Source organism: Panthera uncia (assembly GCF_023721935.1).
Source record: "Panthera uncia isolate 11264 chromosome B3 unlocalized genomic scaffold, Puncia_PCG_1.0 HiC_scaffold_1, whole genome shotgun sequence".
In the NCBI taxonomy this organism is placed as follows: Eukaryota; Metazoa; Chordata; class Mammalia; order Carnivora; family Felidae; genus Panthera; species Panthera uncia.
Genome location: NW_026057582.1, coordinates 550,220 through 567,037, shown reverse-complemented (window position 1 = coordinate 567,037; position 16,818 = coordinate 550,220). Strand labels below are relative to the sequence as shown.

General features: G+C 61.7%; 1 protein-coding gene across 1 annotated transcript in view; it reads left to right on the top strand.

The window, feature by feature from the left end:
- The window catches only part of PACS2 (phosphofurin acidic cluster sorting protein 2), a 55,918-nt gene that overhangs the window by 12,008 nt on the left and 27,092 nt on the right, over positions 1–16,818 (top strand). The window lies entirely within an intron of this gene.

The window sequence follows — 16,818 nt, the reverse complement described above, 5'->3', positions numbered from 1 at the left end:
GGGGGGGGGGGGGGGGGGCACAGCCCAGGTGGGCTGGATGTGCGAGAAGCCCAAGACAGGTTTGTGAGAGGGGTGGACGGGGCTTCCTGGAGACTTCGTCTCGTGTCCTTTTCCGGCCGGAGCCGCGCTGCCTGCTCGTAGGCCTCTGGCGACGCGTCGTCCCCCCCCCCCCCCCCCCCGCCCGTGGACCCTGGCCCACTTCCCAGGTCACCGCCGGGGCTGCGCCGCCTGCCGCCCTGCGCAGGTGGTCTGGCGTGGCTGGAGCTGGCCTCGGCTTGGCTTCCTGGTGACGGGCCCCTTGTCATTTCTGTCCTCTGCTCGAATCCCGCTGTGTCCTCAGCACCGCCTGGCCAGCTGTGTCCGTGGCAGCCCCCGCCCCACCCGGGAGGGCCGCTCTCTCGCACAAACCCACTTCTGACTCCAGGTCTGTACGTCTGCGGCACCTGTCACATGCGTTTGTCGTGCTTCCTTCTCTTTGCGTTTTTGGCCATTTTCTCCAAGGAAACCGATCGAGACTGATTTGCCTTCCTTTATTAGCGTCTCCAGGAAAGTTTTCTGTCCATTTGTCTGTTACTGGCTTGCGCTGCCTTTGAAGGGAAAGCCGCCCCCTCCCCACCACCCTGGCCCCTGCGAGACAGCCACAGGGGACGGCCTCGCCTCTGCCCCGCCCTCCCGGGGCCCTCGGACGCTTCTGTCTTCTGGCCTCTGCGGCGATTTTGAGAAGTTGGAGAGAAGCCTGCTGGAGGTTCCTCGTGGGGAGGGAGTTCTCTCTGGTTGCTTGGAAGGGCTTCCTGTGGCTTGGTGCGCACGGCGCGAATCCGCGGTCAGCGTCACCGCTGTCCCTCTCCTTGTCCCGGATCGGGCCAGCCTGCACGTTACCGCCCTGCCACCCGGCCCCTGACGCGGCCGTCGCAGATGCAGCACGCTCCTGCGGGACGGACCCCTGCTGCCCTCTCGGTGGGGAGGGGAGCAGTCCTGGGGCACCTGGGCTTCCTTGGTGGAGGCTTCCCTAGGGACGCCTCACGGCACAAATGGAGCAGTGCCTGTGGGGGTCCTAGTCCGGCAGCCTGGGGTCCATCCCGCCCGGGCCTCACCGCCCAGGTCCCACCTCCTACCGCCATGATGCCAGAGGTGGGGGGCCGTTTCAGCACGAATTTGGGGGGAAACAAAATTTAGCGTGTGGCACGCACTGCCCCCCCCGGGGTTTTGGGGGGACGCCCGCAGCCGTGCACTCTCCCGCTCCCCGACACAGGCCTCCTGCGGGCGGCCTCGCGGCTCCTTATCTGCCTCGACCTGGGGCCCAGCCGAGCCCGGCGTGGGGGGTGCGGTGCCGGGGCTCTGTGCTGTGTGCTGGCAGGGGCTCCAGGGGGGAGCGCCCACTCGGCCTGGGGCTCTGCTGGGCCACCCCTGGTGTAAGGCGTCAGAGGTGCCGGGACCACAGAAGCTCCTTCACCTCATGACTCCCACCCACCCGCTGCCCCTCGGGGTCCCACGCCACCCGTCACCTCTGGGAGGTCGGGCTGCCCCGGGCGCACTGTGGTCATTAGACGAGCTGGAAGCACTCCACGCCCAGCAGGGCTGGTTCTGCTGCTCCACTGAGCCTGCCCGTGGGGGGGACAGCCTGTGGCACAGCGCCCCGCCGTCAGCGTGGGTCCCGCTCCTCTTGGCCTTCGTGGACACCCATCGCTCAGGGCGGTACTGTCCAACGTGGGGCACTTGTTGTCGCCAGAGACAAGGTTCCGGCTGCTTTCTGGGTTAGCCTGGGGACGTGCCTGGGGCAAGCCTGGCTGGGGGGGTGAGCCCCTGGGGGAGCCAGAGGAGCTGGAAAGCGAGGCCGCCCCCTTCCAGGCTCACCACCGAGTGTGCTCACACCCCTCCCTGCCCTTGTCAGGGAGGGGCGGGAAGCGGGTGGATTTTGGCCAGAGAAAGGCTGGCGCTTGACCCTGTCTGGGCAGACCCTAGGGCCGGCAGCTGGCCGAGCATCACCTGCCTGGAGCAGGGCCACCCAGGACCATCATTGTGTCCCTGCAGTCCAGCCTGCAGGCCACTCTGGAGGGACACAGGGTTCGACCGAGGTGCCCTGGGGGCTCCCCAGCCTGCCGTCCCCACCCCTGTTGCCGGATGGCGTCCTTCTCTTCCCAGGCGCTGGCCGGGGCCGCCTCTGCAAAAGTAAAGGCCTCAGCAGGCGGGAGGGAGAGCGCTGGGCAGGGCCTCGCCTGCCGGAGACCATGTGGGTTTCCCCTCATGCCTGAGGCTGCTGGGCTGGAGGATGAGGGGCCGAGGGTGACCTCTGGGGCATTTGGGTCACCCAGGTGGAGGACACTGGCCCAGGAGACCTCCCCGTGGCTGGTCCCAGAGCAGGCATTGGCCGACAGCCAATGCCCTTGTGTAACATGGTTGCATTGCTGGCTGGCTGGAGTTTCGGGGTCCCAGGCCCCCTTGAAGCTCTGCCTGACGGACACGCAGTGCTCTCTGCGAGTGCCCGGCTCCTCCCTGCGGGTGGCCACGCTGGCCTCTGACGGCAACACCTCGCTCGGGGACCGGCTCCTTCGCCCTTTCCTCCTGCGCCCTGGCCCCACCGTGGGCAGGCTGGCTGGGCCGGGGCCCGAAGGTGGGCTCACGGTGACCCAGCCGCTCCTCCTCCGTCCCCCTTGCAGGGCTTCCCAGCTTCGGTGACAAAGGCCACTCTGGCCCCACATGCCAGCCAGCAGAGACACTGAGACGGCACCTCTGACCTTGCCTCCGGATTAGCAGGAAGCAGCCGTGTCCAGATAAGGCTCGGACAGCAGAGAAAGCTGAGCCGGGCCAGTGAGAGAGAGCGGCCACCCTGGGCTGCCAGGGGCAGGTGACCTATGCTCAGGACGTGGGTGGAACAGGAGCCCTTAGCCCCTGGCGGAGCTTGCTCTTGTAAGCTGGCCACGGCTCGCCGTTGCTGGCACGTTTCTACAGGAAGCACGTTGGGCCAAACGCGAGGCTCCAGGCCTCCACGTGCCCCAGCCTTGCCCCGAGACTAGGCCGTGGTCCGGCTGCGTAGACTTGCGGCACTTTTGGGGCCTGCGTGGGGCAGGCTGGCCTTCCGCGTCCGCCCCGGCCCCGCTCCTGGGCTGGCTGCTCCCCGAGAGGTGGGCAGAGCGTGGGCGCCCCCGGCCAGCTGCCAGCACAGAGCCCCCGCTCCCACCAGGGCAGACACGCGACCGCACAGGCGGGTCAGCTCCTGAAGACAAAGGGCCCCTTGGTTTTCCCTCCTGCCAAACGCAGAGTCAGCGCGTCTGGGACCTCGGAGGTGCGCCCCACGCGTGGCCGCGGTTTCAACCGTTCCCCCGGTGCCTGGAGGAGAACAGTAGAAGTCGGCCTCTGCTCAGAGGGCCAGCCCCGGTGCCGCTTGTTTTGCAGAAACCCGTAAAGTGGTCTCGTCCCTGCAGGCGCCGGGTGCCATCCAGAGGGCCGGGCCTGGCGGGGTCCCTGCTCGGCCGCCCTGGAGCAGTGTGCAGGCCCTCAGAAGGTTCAGCAGAGTTTCCACGTGGCCCAGCAAACCGGTCTTTCCTGAGAGGGGCAGGGACTCCAGCCGAAGCCCGCCCGGCAGTCCGTCACGGGCGTCAGCCGCCACCTGGGGCAGGGTGGTGGTCCCCCGACGGTGCTTGGAGGGCAGTGCTGCCTCACACTTGGTCACAAGCCAGCGCCACTCACCTCAGTCACCTCGTCCCTGGCATCTCATGTCCCCCGTCATCCCGGGCCGCAGGACACCACGGTCACGCGGCCTCCCTTGCGGCGTATCGCTAGGATTGTCCCGTTACGGCCGGCCACGGTTGTTGACCCCTTCCTGTGCCTGGTTTGTAAGTTCACCCTTATCCCGGCTGTGTGTGGAGAGGAGAAGCATGTGCTTGTGGGGGTCAGGACTGCCCGAGGATTCAGGGGGTCTCAGAGCGCGCCCCCCTCGGATAAGGGGGGACTCCTCTGAATGTTCACAGCACTACTCACAGTTGCCAGAAGGCGTGGACGACCCGCGCGTCCATCGGTGGATGATGCGCGAACAAGACGTGCAGAGAGGGTTATCCTGCCCGCGGAGGAACGTGGATGTAGCACAGACGAGTCTGGAAAAGGCTCTCAGTGGAGAACCAGGCACTGCGGCCGCCTGTCGAGCGGTTCCCTTTCTGTGAACCGTCCCAGCAGGGGGACCCACAGGGGAGAGCAGACTGCTGGCCGCCAGGGGCTGGGGGAGGCCATGGGGGTGACGGCCGAGGGGCAGGGCTTTCTCTGCAGGCTGACGAGAATGTTCTGGAATTGGAGGCGGCGGCTGCTCAACGCTCTGCGTGTACTAAGTGCCACCGACTCAAACACTTTAAAACGGTGATTCTGAGAGTGATTCTAAGACATGGGGCTCGGGTGGTCGTAGATTCGAGACCAGCAGCAGGTGAGCCCGTGTGACGCGTGGTCTGCCCGGACCCCGGCTGCCAGTGGGGGTGGGGGAGCCAGGCTCACGGCTCAGGAGCGGTGGCGGGCGGTGGGCTGCGGCGTGTGGCAGACGGGCGGGCGTGTGGACGTCCCGGGGGACAGTCCGCCACTCCTGGGGGCCACTCGCTGGGGGCTGAGGGTCTTCTGCCCTGACTCATTTCACAAATCCGAGGTGCACACGGGAGGTGTCCCTCGCGGTGGGGGGTGAGAAGTACGAACTGCTGTGCCCTCGGGGCTCCGGGCAGCAAGGGGTGAGCAGAGCCCCGGAAGGTTCTGGAGCCTGAGGTCACTGGGGTCGTGGGTCTGCACTTCTGTGGGTCGCCTCTTCGTGGCCATCGCCCCCGTTCTGTGGATTGTTTGTCTCTTTGTTGTGCTTCTGTGAGAGGCTTTGTTCCCGGGACTTTGGCCCTTTGTCTGCTAGCAGCTGTCTTCCCGCATCTGTGGTCCATCTCTGACCTCTCTGTGCTGGCGTCCGCATTTCCCATCTCAGGAAGAGTTGGGGTCTTGCGCCTTCCTCCACGCGGCTTGGTGTCCCTGGCTCTCGTCTTCCTGGGCGAGGACCTGCCTGTGTGCGCAGGGTGCTGTTCTGGTTCCTGGGGCCAGTCCAGACGGTGGGAAGCGAACGTTTCCCAGCCCCGAGGGCCCTCGGTGAGGGGAGAAGAGGCAGTGACACGGCGGCAGGGCCCTGGTCGCCGCCCGGGGCGGGGGATGGGGTGGCGGGGGTCACAAGGCGGCTGAGCGCGGGCCGGCTCGGATCCTGGGCCGGCAGTGCAGGAAGTCTCGGTCGACGCTGCCCGTCGGGCCTGCCCAGAGGCCGGACGGGGACAGGCACCAGGCTCTGGCAGCGAGGCATCTCCATACCAGCGGGCACCAGCAGGACCGCACGGAGCCACGGGGCGGATGCAGAGGAGGACAGAACGGAGGGCATCCAAGAGATGGAGAGAGGCAGGGGCAGGAGGCCTGGGCTTCACCCCTGGGTGGTCTGGAGGACACAGGCCACACACTGGAGAGAGGCTTCATTTTGGGAACTTTCCATCTTAGCGGGAAGGGTACAGAAGACCAGAGTGGGCACAGGTGCTGGTGTGCCCCCTCCTGAGGCCCGGCAGAGCCAAGGAGGGCTGGAGCCTCAGGAGGAGCCCTGGGTGGAGGACCAGGGCCACCGGGTCAACCGGTAGTGGGAGGGTGGAGCCGAGGCACAGACGCCCAGGGCAGAGGCTGGAGCCTGGTGGCCTCCTGGTCCCTGCTCTAGATTCTAGCAGCCACCGGCCTCCAGGCCCAGCAGAGCAAGGGAGAGTGGGTGGGCGGGGGGCAGAACTCAACAGTGGCACACGCCTGCATCTGTGAAATGGGGATGGGAGGGTCTGGTGAAAGAACATTCCAGAACATTCCGCCGTGGCTGCCGGAACTCAATGGCAGACGCAGAAGGCTCAGCACGAGGGGCCAGACGAAGCTGAGAAGAACTGGAGACTGGAGCTGAAATAGGTGGAAACAGACAAAAAAGAAACTGGAGGCCCCTCGCAGGAGCCCCGGTACCCCAGGAGCAGGCACAGCCTGTGGAGAAGACGGGGGGGTCTTGGCGCTCCTCCCGGCAGGATCCGTCATCTGGGCCCCTCCCCCGGCCATGCAGGCGCCGAGCTGCGGGCAGGGCCCAGGTGGGGACGCGGCCCCTGACATGTCGGCCCCTCCGCTCTGAGGGGTCAGTGTGTTCTCCACGCACTGTCTGCTCAGAGCCTGCAGCCAGTGAGTGAGCGGGTGAGTGAGCGAGTGAGTGAGCGGGTGCGGCACATGGGCGTGCCCACTCTCTGGACGGGCCTGGGGGACACGTGGCGCTGTGGAGCCCTGTTTGTGGGAGAACCCTGCTGGCGAAAGTTGTTGACCGAACGTTAAAAACCAGAACGCCGTGCCCTGTTGGGGGAACGTAATTGGTGTAGCCTGGGGGTCACAGGGGAGGTGCTGAGCACACAGCCCCCAGCAGCCGCGCTCCCGGCTGGGTGTCCCGAAGGAACTGGAAACAGCATGATGCACGGTAGCTGGGCCACGGAAGCGGCCCGTGTCCATCACGGGGTGAGTGAATAAACAAGCCTTAGAGACGGAGGAGATTCTGGCCCTGCTCGCACGTGGGTGAGCTGCGAGGACACTGCACTGAGGGACAAGCCAGTCCTAGAGGACACAGATTCCACTCCCGCGAGGTCCCTAGAGGGGTCGGGTCCATACGGACACAGAGCAGGACAGAGGGGGGTGGTGGTGAGCGTTGAACGGGAACAGAGTTTCAGGTTGGGGACGATGGAAAGTTCTAGAGACGGACGGTGGTGATGGACGTGTGACAGTGTGAACGTGCTTAATGCCTCCCAACTGCGCAATTAAAAGTGGTAAATTTTATGTTACGTATGTTTTACTTCAATAAAGGGAACTGGACATTGCCAAACTGTCCCCCAAAATAATGCTGTAGCGATTAACACTCACAGAGGGAGGGGTCGGGACTTGAAACCGTGGTGTCGACCAGCTCTGACCCTCAGTGTCCGGCTGGACTCAGCTGGAGACCCAGAGGGGAGCCCACGAGACACGTGACAGGTCTGCCTGCAGACTGAGGTGTGGTCTCCAAAGCCCCAGGCCAACCAGACCCCCCCCACAGGTGGGGACTGACCTTCCTCTGTCCCTTGACCTCCTGGAGCCCGAGGGACCCCCATGGTGCCCCACTCAGACCCCACCTTTGGAGAACTGTCCCCACGCAGCTCCTCGTGAGTAATTTGGTTAGTGGCACACACACCTCCTAGGCCACTGCATCTGCACGGGCTCCCGTCTCTGGTTTGTGTCACACGTGAGGATGTGTGTGTGGGGGGTCCCTCTTCCCTGTGCTGCTCCCAGCTCTGTCTCCCCCCCTCGGGGCTTTTCCTCCAGCTTGGAATTGAGGTCCTGGGGGGCGGGGGCGCAGGTGCTGGCCCAGTAATGGGGAGCGGTGGGGCCAGCGCGTGGGCCCCAAAGGTCAGGACGGGGGGGGGGGGGGGGGGGCGTCCTCCCAGCCACCACAAGAGGCTCCGGTGGAGGTGGAAAGGCCTTGCAGGCCTCGCGTGTATAAAATTTCTGCAAAATCAGGTTTCTGTGAAGTTTCTGTAATTTCACTTATTCTGCAACTCACTTAAACCAGGGGGCCTCGGGATCTTGTCCCCCACCTCGTGTCACCGCCCTGAGGGAACGGTGTTGGCCCCTGTCACCTGCCCTCCCCAGGGCACCTTCCCTGACCCCAGGGCAGAGCGCCTGACCCTGCCCCCCCCCGCCATGCGTGTTCTGGCCTGTGGGGCCATGTTGAGAGGCCCAGGGGGAGGCCCCTGCACCCCACTCTCCCTTTCACAGGGTGCTCTGCTCCCCGCCCTGGCCTCCCTGCCAGCCTTCTGTCCCAGGGTCCCATGGCTCAGTTCACACTCACCTCGATCCCGCACTCGGTCCCCGCCCTCCAGGTCCTGTGCCCTTGCCAGTACAGGTCACCTCGAGTGGTCGTGGCCCACCCCCCCCGAGTCCCCTCTCCTGTGCAACCATTTCTCTTCCACCCTTGCCCCCAACTGCTGTCCCCTCTCACCTGCCGGTACCTTCCTCTTCCAGACGCTGGCCCTCACGACCCAGGTGTCCATCCTCCGCCCGGCGCCCGAGCCGGCCCTTCTGTTCGTGGCCTGGGCGTGGGGGGCTCCCTGCGGCAGCCGGGAGGCCTGCCCTCCTTCCAGGGGCTCCGTCCTGTTGACCCCCTGACCCCCCACGAAGACCACTGACCATAGAACACTCGGAAGCCGTAGCGCCCGGACCTGGTGCAGAGACAGAGGCCCGGGGGCAGGGGGCCTGGCGCCTGCTCCAGCCCGATTACAGCCCGGCCCAGGCGTCCAGTTGTCCTGGGTCAGGGGAGCCTCTGCCGACTGCCGTGGCCGGCTGCCCTGTGGGTGGGCTCTTCCCTCACGGCGGGAACCAGAGACCCTGGGGAGCGAAGTGTGTGTTCAGGGCCTCGTACGCAGAGACACGGACTCCCCCTTGCCAGGAGCACAAGCGTCTCACGTTAACCGCCCCCCCCCACACACACACCTAGGATGACCTTACCCGGGGCCAGGCCGGCTGCCTTGGAGAGAGAGGAGGAAACCGTCGTTGGGCGCACACCCACGCTTGAACAAACCAAGGAGATCCCCGGGAGGTCCACTTGCACGAGGGAGGCCCCAGGGCCGGGCTGGAGCCGGGGAGGGGGCCGGGGGTGGCTGGTGGGCCCCAGCGGCACGTCCGTGGTGGGGTCGCAGGAAACAGCGGCCGCCCTGCCCGACCCCTCGCGGAGGTGGTGCGCATGGGATGGTGGAGTCCAGAACCCCGTGTTGCTGCCCCCACGCCAGCGTCGCTCCTGAGCACGGACACCCCCATTCGGAGTGCAGATGTTGGGGACCTAGTGAGCGTCCGTCACGGGCATGTGGAGAACAGCGTGAGTCTAAGACAGAAAAATGGAGGTCGCAAAGAGCCAGCGTCATGAGATAGAAACAACGGTGACTTAACGGAGCCGGAGGCCCACTGCGGGGAAAGGCCGAGAACGTGGCCAGCCTTTGGCAAAAGGGGGGAAGAGTCGGAGAACGCACATACAGACGTGGTGGGGAGGAGCTGGCAGGGAAACGTCAGGAGCGCGGCAGACAACGCCGATTAATACGAAACCTGAGAGGGCAGTTGGTGAGATCATGAATGAAAACTGACTTGGTGAAAGAGAAAACGTGAATTACACTACAATTTAGTCAAGTTGCGTTAAAACCTCCTGTTCCCTAAACAGCGTCGTATGGTTTTATTGGTGAATTTCACCAACTCTTTAAGAGATAAGTCCTGTCTCCTACAAAGTGCTGCGGAGACTGGAAAGGCATCCGCTTTATAAGGGCAGTAGGACCCTGAAAACAGGAGTTCTGTAATGTTGATTGGTCCAAGAGCAGCGTCCAGGGTCCGTGTCGAAATGCCTGCAGTAACAGCTGGAAAATAAAAGCTTTAGTCACGAGAACAAGGGGTGTCTGTCTAGGAATCAAGTGGACGCGGGCCTCAAAGGCACGTGGCACTCGCCCCAGGACAGGAAGCACCTGGGCGAGGGGTGCACAGACTCCGCTGCCCAGACAGAAGTCAGGGACACGAGGACCCAGGCAGGGAAAGACCCCTGCGAGCTAAGCCTACAGTTTACGTGGAACAGACCGGTGGCTTGAGGCAAGAGTGAAGGGTGTCCGCGTTGGCGGCGTACCTTCCTTCCGCAGCAGACGGGTGTTTGTTTAAATAGGCTGTACTAATTAATACTGTCAGTTTGGCGCAAGTACAGACGGATGAGCGCAGAATCACCCTTGGGACCACGGCAGGCTTCGGAGAGGGCCCGGGCGTCCGTAAGGACAGGACGAGCCCTCGAACTAGGGGACCGCCGGACACCCGTAAATGACCGTCTCTGCACACACAGCACGGCCCGGGGCGCCCGAATGCCCTGGGCGTCAAAGCAGGAGGAGCGGTCGGGAGGAGGGGGCCGGGCTCAAAGAACGGCGCGCGAGAGTGCGCCCCGAGGCCTAAACCGTGAGACGCGTTTATTACGTAAGCAAGCACGCGGGAAACACCTTCGCGTGACCGCCTGCGGCCAGGAGATGGTATCCGCCGCGAATGCCTCCAGAGTAGATGAGTCCTGGGCGGTGAGAAGACACCGCGCGAGAGGGACGGGCGGAGGGCACGGACGGGCTGCAGGCCGTGCTCGCGGCCACGGGCACCTCCCGGCAGCAAGCGCAAGGGGGAAACACAGACCCAGACGGAAAGACTGCTGCCTCGGGGTGTTGGTGAGCGTCCCGAGCCCCACTGCCTCCCCCTCGAATCACACGTCGAATCCCTAACTCCAGAAGCACCTCGGGGGCGAGTGTGGGCGCAGCCTTGCAGAGGTGGTAAGTTGAGACGGTGAGACCGTTCGTCAGGACGTTTGGGAAACACGAGGCCGTTAGGCGGGTCCTAGCGCAGCACAGCCACGGACACGTGTGCAAAGGGAGGGGGTGTGAGGGCCACCGCCCGCGAGCCGAGGACAGAGGCCTGGGACGGACCCTTGTCCCAGGTGCGGTCCTGCCGGCGACCTGGTCTTGGACTTCCCGCCTCCGGAAGCCGCCTGGGTCCTGGTGGCCGTCCCGGGCCCCCGAGTGTGTGTGCGGGTCAGCACGCCCCTGGGCCAGTAGGATGCACATTAGTCCCGTAACCTGGGAGCTCTGGGCAGAGCCCGGACCACGCAGCCCCCTGCATGTGGCTGCCCCTCGGAGCACGTGTGGACCAGAGCGTGTTGTGTGTCTGCAGGCACCCGGAGAGGGTGGACAGGCCACGTGCTCGCGTGGTACGGGAGCGCGCGTTTATCAGGTGGTCCAGCGCTGCCGCAGTCCGAGAGAAACCAGGTGTGGGGTGGAGAGGACACGTCACAGACACGTAGGCTGTGTGACGTGCGCCGTGCCACCTCAGAAACCATGCCCTGCCGCGCGCGTGTGTGTGTGTGTGTGTGTGTGGTGACAACAGTGTGCCTGGCAGTCTGGCACCATCGGGGAACCAGAAACTGAGCCTCCCCACCCCCACCCCCCACCTGGGGTAGCCCCGCAGTTGTTTGTGGTCCAGGGACGGACGGCACGTCTCGTCCATGTCTGGGTCAGGGTGGCTGCCTGGGCCCAGACACCGCGGCCTGGAGAAGGAACGAGCAAGGGGGGAGCCACACGTCACCCCTGCTCAGGTTCCACCACCTGGCTGTTCAGGGGCCTCACCCGGCTGCCCGCCAGGCAGGACTGTGGCCTCTGGGGGGGAAGGGTGGGGGGGGGGCGGTTGGGGGACGGCTGGCTGACTCCTGGAAGGAGACCCCCCCCCCCATGGTGGCTCCCGCAAAGGGGAAGGAGGGCGGGGCGGGGAGGCACACGGCGGGCACACGGCGGGTGTCTGTGGTTCTGGCCCCGATCTCTTTAAAAAGATCTGAAGTCAACGCAGAGGGGTTATTGATTTCCGGCGTGGGATGGGTGGGTGTTAGTGATGTCACCGCGGTGCTTCTGGAAGCCCCACGCTTCTGTGCCTCAGAAAGCCAGACCGCGCTCCTCCGGGGTTGGCTGTGCAGTGGGCTTTCCAGTCCCGAGCAGACGCCATCCCAGAGGGAGGAGAGGGCAGGCGGGGGGCCGGTGTCCCTCGGATGGGATGCCGGGTTTTCGCCCGTTGGGGGCACGGTGGGCGTACTGACAGCGCAGCCTCCTTTTCTGTTACTGCTGAGGCTGCTACGTTGCAGGGCGTCTGACACAGTAACAGCCCCAGCTTAGTGATGAATCATCGTTGGTGGGGTGTTTTCAGCGGATTTGCTCATGATTTCCTTGCGGGCCTGGTGTTATGCAATGACTCTCGTCCTTGGCTATAATCTATAACCCAGCCCTCAGGCCTTTCTCTCCGAACCCATCTTGTAGAAAAACAAGTGATGTTTCTTCCATCTGGCTCAGTGTCTGTATGCAAATGACTCCTTGGATGCTTCTCATGTTGTTTGCACGTCGCATCAGCTCAAACGTATCTTAGAATTTAAAAAAAAAAAGAAAGAAAGAAAAAAGAGGGAAATCCAAATGGCTTGTGATTGTCCTGCCCATCCGGAAGGCGTAACTCTGGAGGCAAGCCGGTCAGCGGCAGTGTAGACGGACCCTCTGCACGGCCACGAGTCGCCTGCAGAGGCTTCGAGAAGAGACACCCTTCCCTTCCCACAGAAAGTCCGAGGCTCTGTTTGTGGCCTCTCTAGGGGTCCCTGTGACGAGGACACGTCAGAGTGGGGTGCCACTCCCCCAGACACAGTCGTGTCCGTCCCAGCTGTGGAAAGCAGATGCTGGGCCCACCCCAGCCCCTGCCCAGTCTAACCAGTTGTCTAGAAACAGGCGTCGTGAAAAGCCCTGAGGAGCTTGAGACCCAAAGAGGGGCTGTGTGGGCATTTCAGATAATTTGTTTCTTCGCAGCAGGACCCAGATAAGGCCTCCCTTGGGTCTTGTGGCATCTTTTAATTTTTGAAAACTTACTGTTCACAACTTACAGTAAAGTTCAGCCTGCCGCCGTGTTTGTCCCCAGCTTTGAGGTCCATGTTACCTCCTCAACCAGGCTCAGGACACTGGACAGTCCGCCCAGAACCACCCCTGCAGTAGGGGTGGGGCAGGGACCTTGTTGGTTTTCATTTACATCTTTTCATGTGCTGCTTTGCTGTCTGTATGTCTTTTTTGGTGAAGCATCTGCAAATCTTTTGCCTGTTTTTTAATTGGATTCTTTATGTTCCTGCTGTTGAGTTTTGAGGGTTCTTTATATATTGTGGATTAAACCCTTGGTCAGATACGCAGTGTGCAAGTATTTTCTGCCAGTCCTAGCCCCTTTCCATTTTTCACAAAATTTTGGTGAAGTCTAGCACAGTGGACTTCCTGTGTCTGTCCTGTACCTCCCTGCCTCTGCCCTGCGAGCAGCGCGCAGGTCCCTGCGGATCCGGACAGCCCTCGCCTTCCTCGGTTCTCCTCTTCAGAGTCCTTTTTTTTTTTTTTTAATGTTTGTTTATTTTTGAGAAAGAGAGAGAGAGAGGGAGGGAGGGAGGGAGAGGGAGACACAGAATCCGAAGCAGGCTCCAGGTTCTGAGCTGCCAGCACAGAGCCGGACCCAGGGCTCAAAGTCAAGAACCTCAAGATCATGACCCAAGCCGAAGTTGGATACCCAACCGACTGAGCCACCCAGGAGCCCCTAGAGTCCTTTTGATTACCCTAGTTCCTTTGCCATTCTGCGTGAACTTAAAAGCCAGCTTACTGGTAGCTACCAAAGAGCGGTGCTGGGATTTCACGGGTGCTAAGCCTGCAGGTCTAGTCTGGGGAACACTGATGCCCCATGCGGTGGCTCAGGTCCACCTGCTGAACCCTTGGCTGGCCCCTTTCATTAGCTGGCACGTCCCACACTGGTCTTGTTACGTTCGGGTATTTTCTTTTTGTTTTTGGAGTTCCTACAAATGGCAGTTTTAGGAAACTGACTTTCAGTTGTTCGTTGCCAATATGTAGAAATGGGACTATTTATCTTTTGAACTTGTATCATATGATCTTGCTAGTGAGCTCATTAGTTTGGGGGCTTCCACATTTTCCCACATTCCTTGGGCTATTCTGCATAAACTATTGTGTTACGCAAACAAGAGCTGTGTTTTTCCTTTCCTTGCCTTATTGCATAGGCAGGCCTTCAGCTCTGTGCTGTGCTGCAGGGGACAGCCTACCCCCGGTGAGGGGGAGGCCTGCCTCTCGGTCTCAGGTGCTGGCCCGTCCTGCCGCCAGCACGACATTGGCCACTCAGCATGTTCCCGTCTGCCCCCAGTTCGCCAAGAGTTTTGATCACAAATGGGATTGAATTTTGTCAATTTTTAAAAATCGGTTGAGATTTTATGGTTTTTCTTATTTAGCCTGTTGATGGGGTTAATTACACTGATTGGTTATAAATGTTGATAAGCCTTGCCTTCCTGGAACAGACCCAGGTAGTCGTGACATGTTATACTCATTTCTTTCCATACATGATGAGTTCAGTGTGCTAATATTTTGTTGAAGATCTTTACGTCTGTGTTCATAAAGGAATACTGGTTTATAGGTTTCTTTTTTTGTATGTTTTTGTCTGGTGTTGGTATCAGGGTAATTGCTGACCTCATAAAATGAGTTGAGAAGTATTCCTTCCTCTTCTCTTTTCTGGAAGATACCACATGCAATTGGTGTTGTTTCATCTTTTGGTGTCTGGTTAAATCCACCTGGAGTTTTCTTTTTCAGGAGGTGTTTTGCCCTTCAGTTTGTCTAATGGATTAGGCTGTTGGGATGATCTGTTCATGGTCCGTGGCAGTTTGTAGGTTCGGGGTCGCGTCGCACACTGTTACGTATCGTTATGTCGTGTGCAAGCCCCCAGACTTCCCGCTGTCTACCGGGGTCCTTGTCCCTGACACCCTGTGACCTTCTTTCGTTTCTGGTATTGGTGGTTCTGTCCTCTTTTTTCTTTGTTAGGCTAGGGGTTTTATCAGTTCCATTGCTCTTCCCAAAGAACCAGTTTTCGTTTTGTTTTATCCTTTACTCTATATTTTATTTCCGTATTGGTTTTGTATCTTCGATTTCTTGTTACTGCTTTTGTCTCCTTACTTCCTTGCCCGCTCGCTCTGGGTTCCGTTGGCTCCTTTCCCAAGATCTTGAGGTGGAGCCCAGCCTGGGCACTTGAGGCCTTTCTCACTGCCCAGTGTGAGTGAGCACAGGAGTGGCTGTAGCTGCCTCCCAGGGGTCTCCACTCCCATCTCACTCACCACCCCACAAGGTACTTCTGGTCTCCTCTGAGCTTTCCTCCTGGGTCCGAGCGCTGCCTGCTGTCCCCAGTGGTTGGCGTTTCCAGCCACCTGTCTACTGTTGATTTCTTTTTGTCTGTTTGGGTTTTCTGTTTTGGTTTTAAGTAGACTCCACGGCCAACGTGGGGCTCGAACTCACCACCTTGAGATCAAGAGTCTCGTGCTCCACCGACCAAGGTGGCCAGGTGCCCCTTTACTGTTGATTTCTTTTTTTTTTTTTTTTTTTTTTTTTAACATTTATTTATTTTTGGGACAGAGAGAGACAGAGCATGGACGGGGGAGGGGCAGAGAGAGAGGGAGACACAGAATCGGAAACAGGCTCCAGGCTCCGAGCCATCAGCCCAGAGCCTGACGCGGGGCTCGAACTCACGGACCGCGAGATCGTGACCTGGCTGAAGTTGGACGCCCAACCGACTGCGCCACCCAGGCGCCCCCCTTTACTGTTGATTTCTAGCGGAGTCTGTGTTGGTCAGAGAACACACTTTACGTGACTTCTGTTCTTTAAAGATGAAGCAATGCCAGTTGTACGCGACGTCTTGGCAGTCTGTTTCCTGCAGACTCAGAGCTGCCTGCCGGGCAGAGCAGGCTGGGCTTCCCCAGGGCGCACGCGTGTCCGGGGCCGTCGCAGCCTGGAGCCCTCCTGCTGCCGAGTCACCTGCCTCGCTGCCGGGGGAGGCCCTCACGTCTGTCTCCTGGCCCCTGTGGGCTCAGTGGAGTGCGGTGCCGTCACCATCGTCCGCCACGTGGCCCTGAGTGCTGCGTTGTGACAGGCTGGCGTTCGGCCCGGGATGGGAATGGGTGGCGTGTGCCGGTCCTAGCTTATCAGAGACGTGACTGCCGTTGAGAGGAGAGTTTACTGTCCTTCACCAGCCCCTGGAAACAGGAGGCAGCAGGTCCTGGGGGCTGGCCCTGGGTGCTTAGGGCAGAGGGACATTAGGTTGGTGTTGAGGGTTGGTTAAGGAGGGATTCAGAGTATGGGCTGTGGATTCAGGGGAGATGGAAGTGGTTCTGGCCAGGAGTTGGCCCGTAATTAAAGGATGTCAGCTAGAAAAATACAGAATCTAATGAAACACACAACAGCAGGGTCCTTCTTCATTTCATGCCCACAATGGCAGTGGAGTCTCAGCTCCATGCCCAGGACCATGGTGGCTATCTCTGCCCCGTGGGTGGTTGGCAAGTGCTCAGGGAGCCCACGGAACTTTCCGAGGCCACACCGTTGACCACACGCAGGCCTATATCCAGACCTGAACCCACCTGCCTCGCACGGTCGCTGCCTGCTGTCCAGATGTAGAAATGTGAGCAGGAAGAGTCTCCGAAGTCAGCAGATGGCCGCACCCCTCGTCCTGGCCACGGCCCCACCTGTCCTGCCTCTTGGGGTTAGACGCACGCTTCGGGGACTGAGTGACGACTCAGCTGGGCACGGACAGAGTGCCTTTCCCAAATAGGGCCCGTGGGGTTCCGGCACAGGTGTCTGGGACTCGGCCCGGCTCCCTGAGCTGTGTGGCCGGCTGCGGCAGCCCTGGCTGGTGGCGCTCCTGGGTGTGGTGCTGTCGCGTCAGCAGCCCACTGGCCTCCGGGCGGGAAACCGGGCCGGGGTTTCAGGGAGCTGTGGAGAGAGGTCCCAGCTGAGTTCCGTGATGCCCACCCCCCCCCACCCCCGCCCGTGCCCGCGCCCCTCCCCGCAGCCCCGCTCCCCTGCCTGGACCCCCTGGTGGGGTTGTTCTGGGCAGGCCCCAATGCCTCCCGGGAGGAAAGGCTGCGTGGACGGGGTCCTGTAATGTCAGGTGGGCGAGGCACACGCCGCAGCAACAGCAGAAGAAAGGGACCCCACTGACCGCGGGGCACAGTGCGGGCGTGCCCCCAGGCCACCCGGGCCCCGCCCTCCCCCCCCCCTTCCCAGTCCCCTGCTTTGGGGGTGGCAGGGTGAGTGGGGAAAGGGAGGGTTCCGGAAGCTCAGGGCCCAGGCCAGCAGGAGGCCTGGGGCAAGGGCGGGGGGGGGGGGGGGGGGGGGGGGGGGGGGGGGGGGGGGGGGG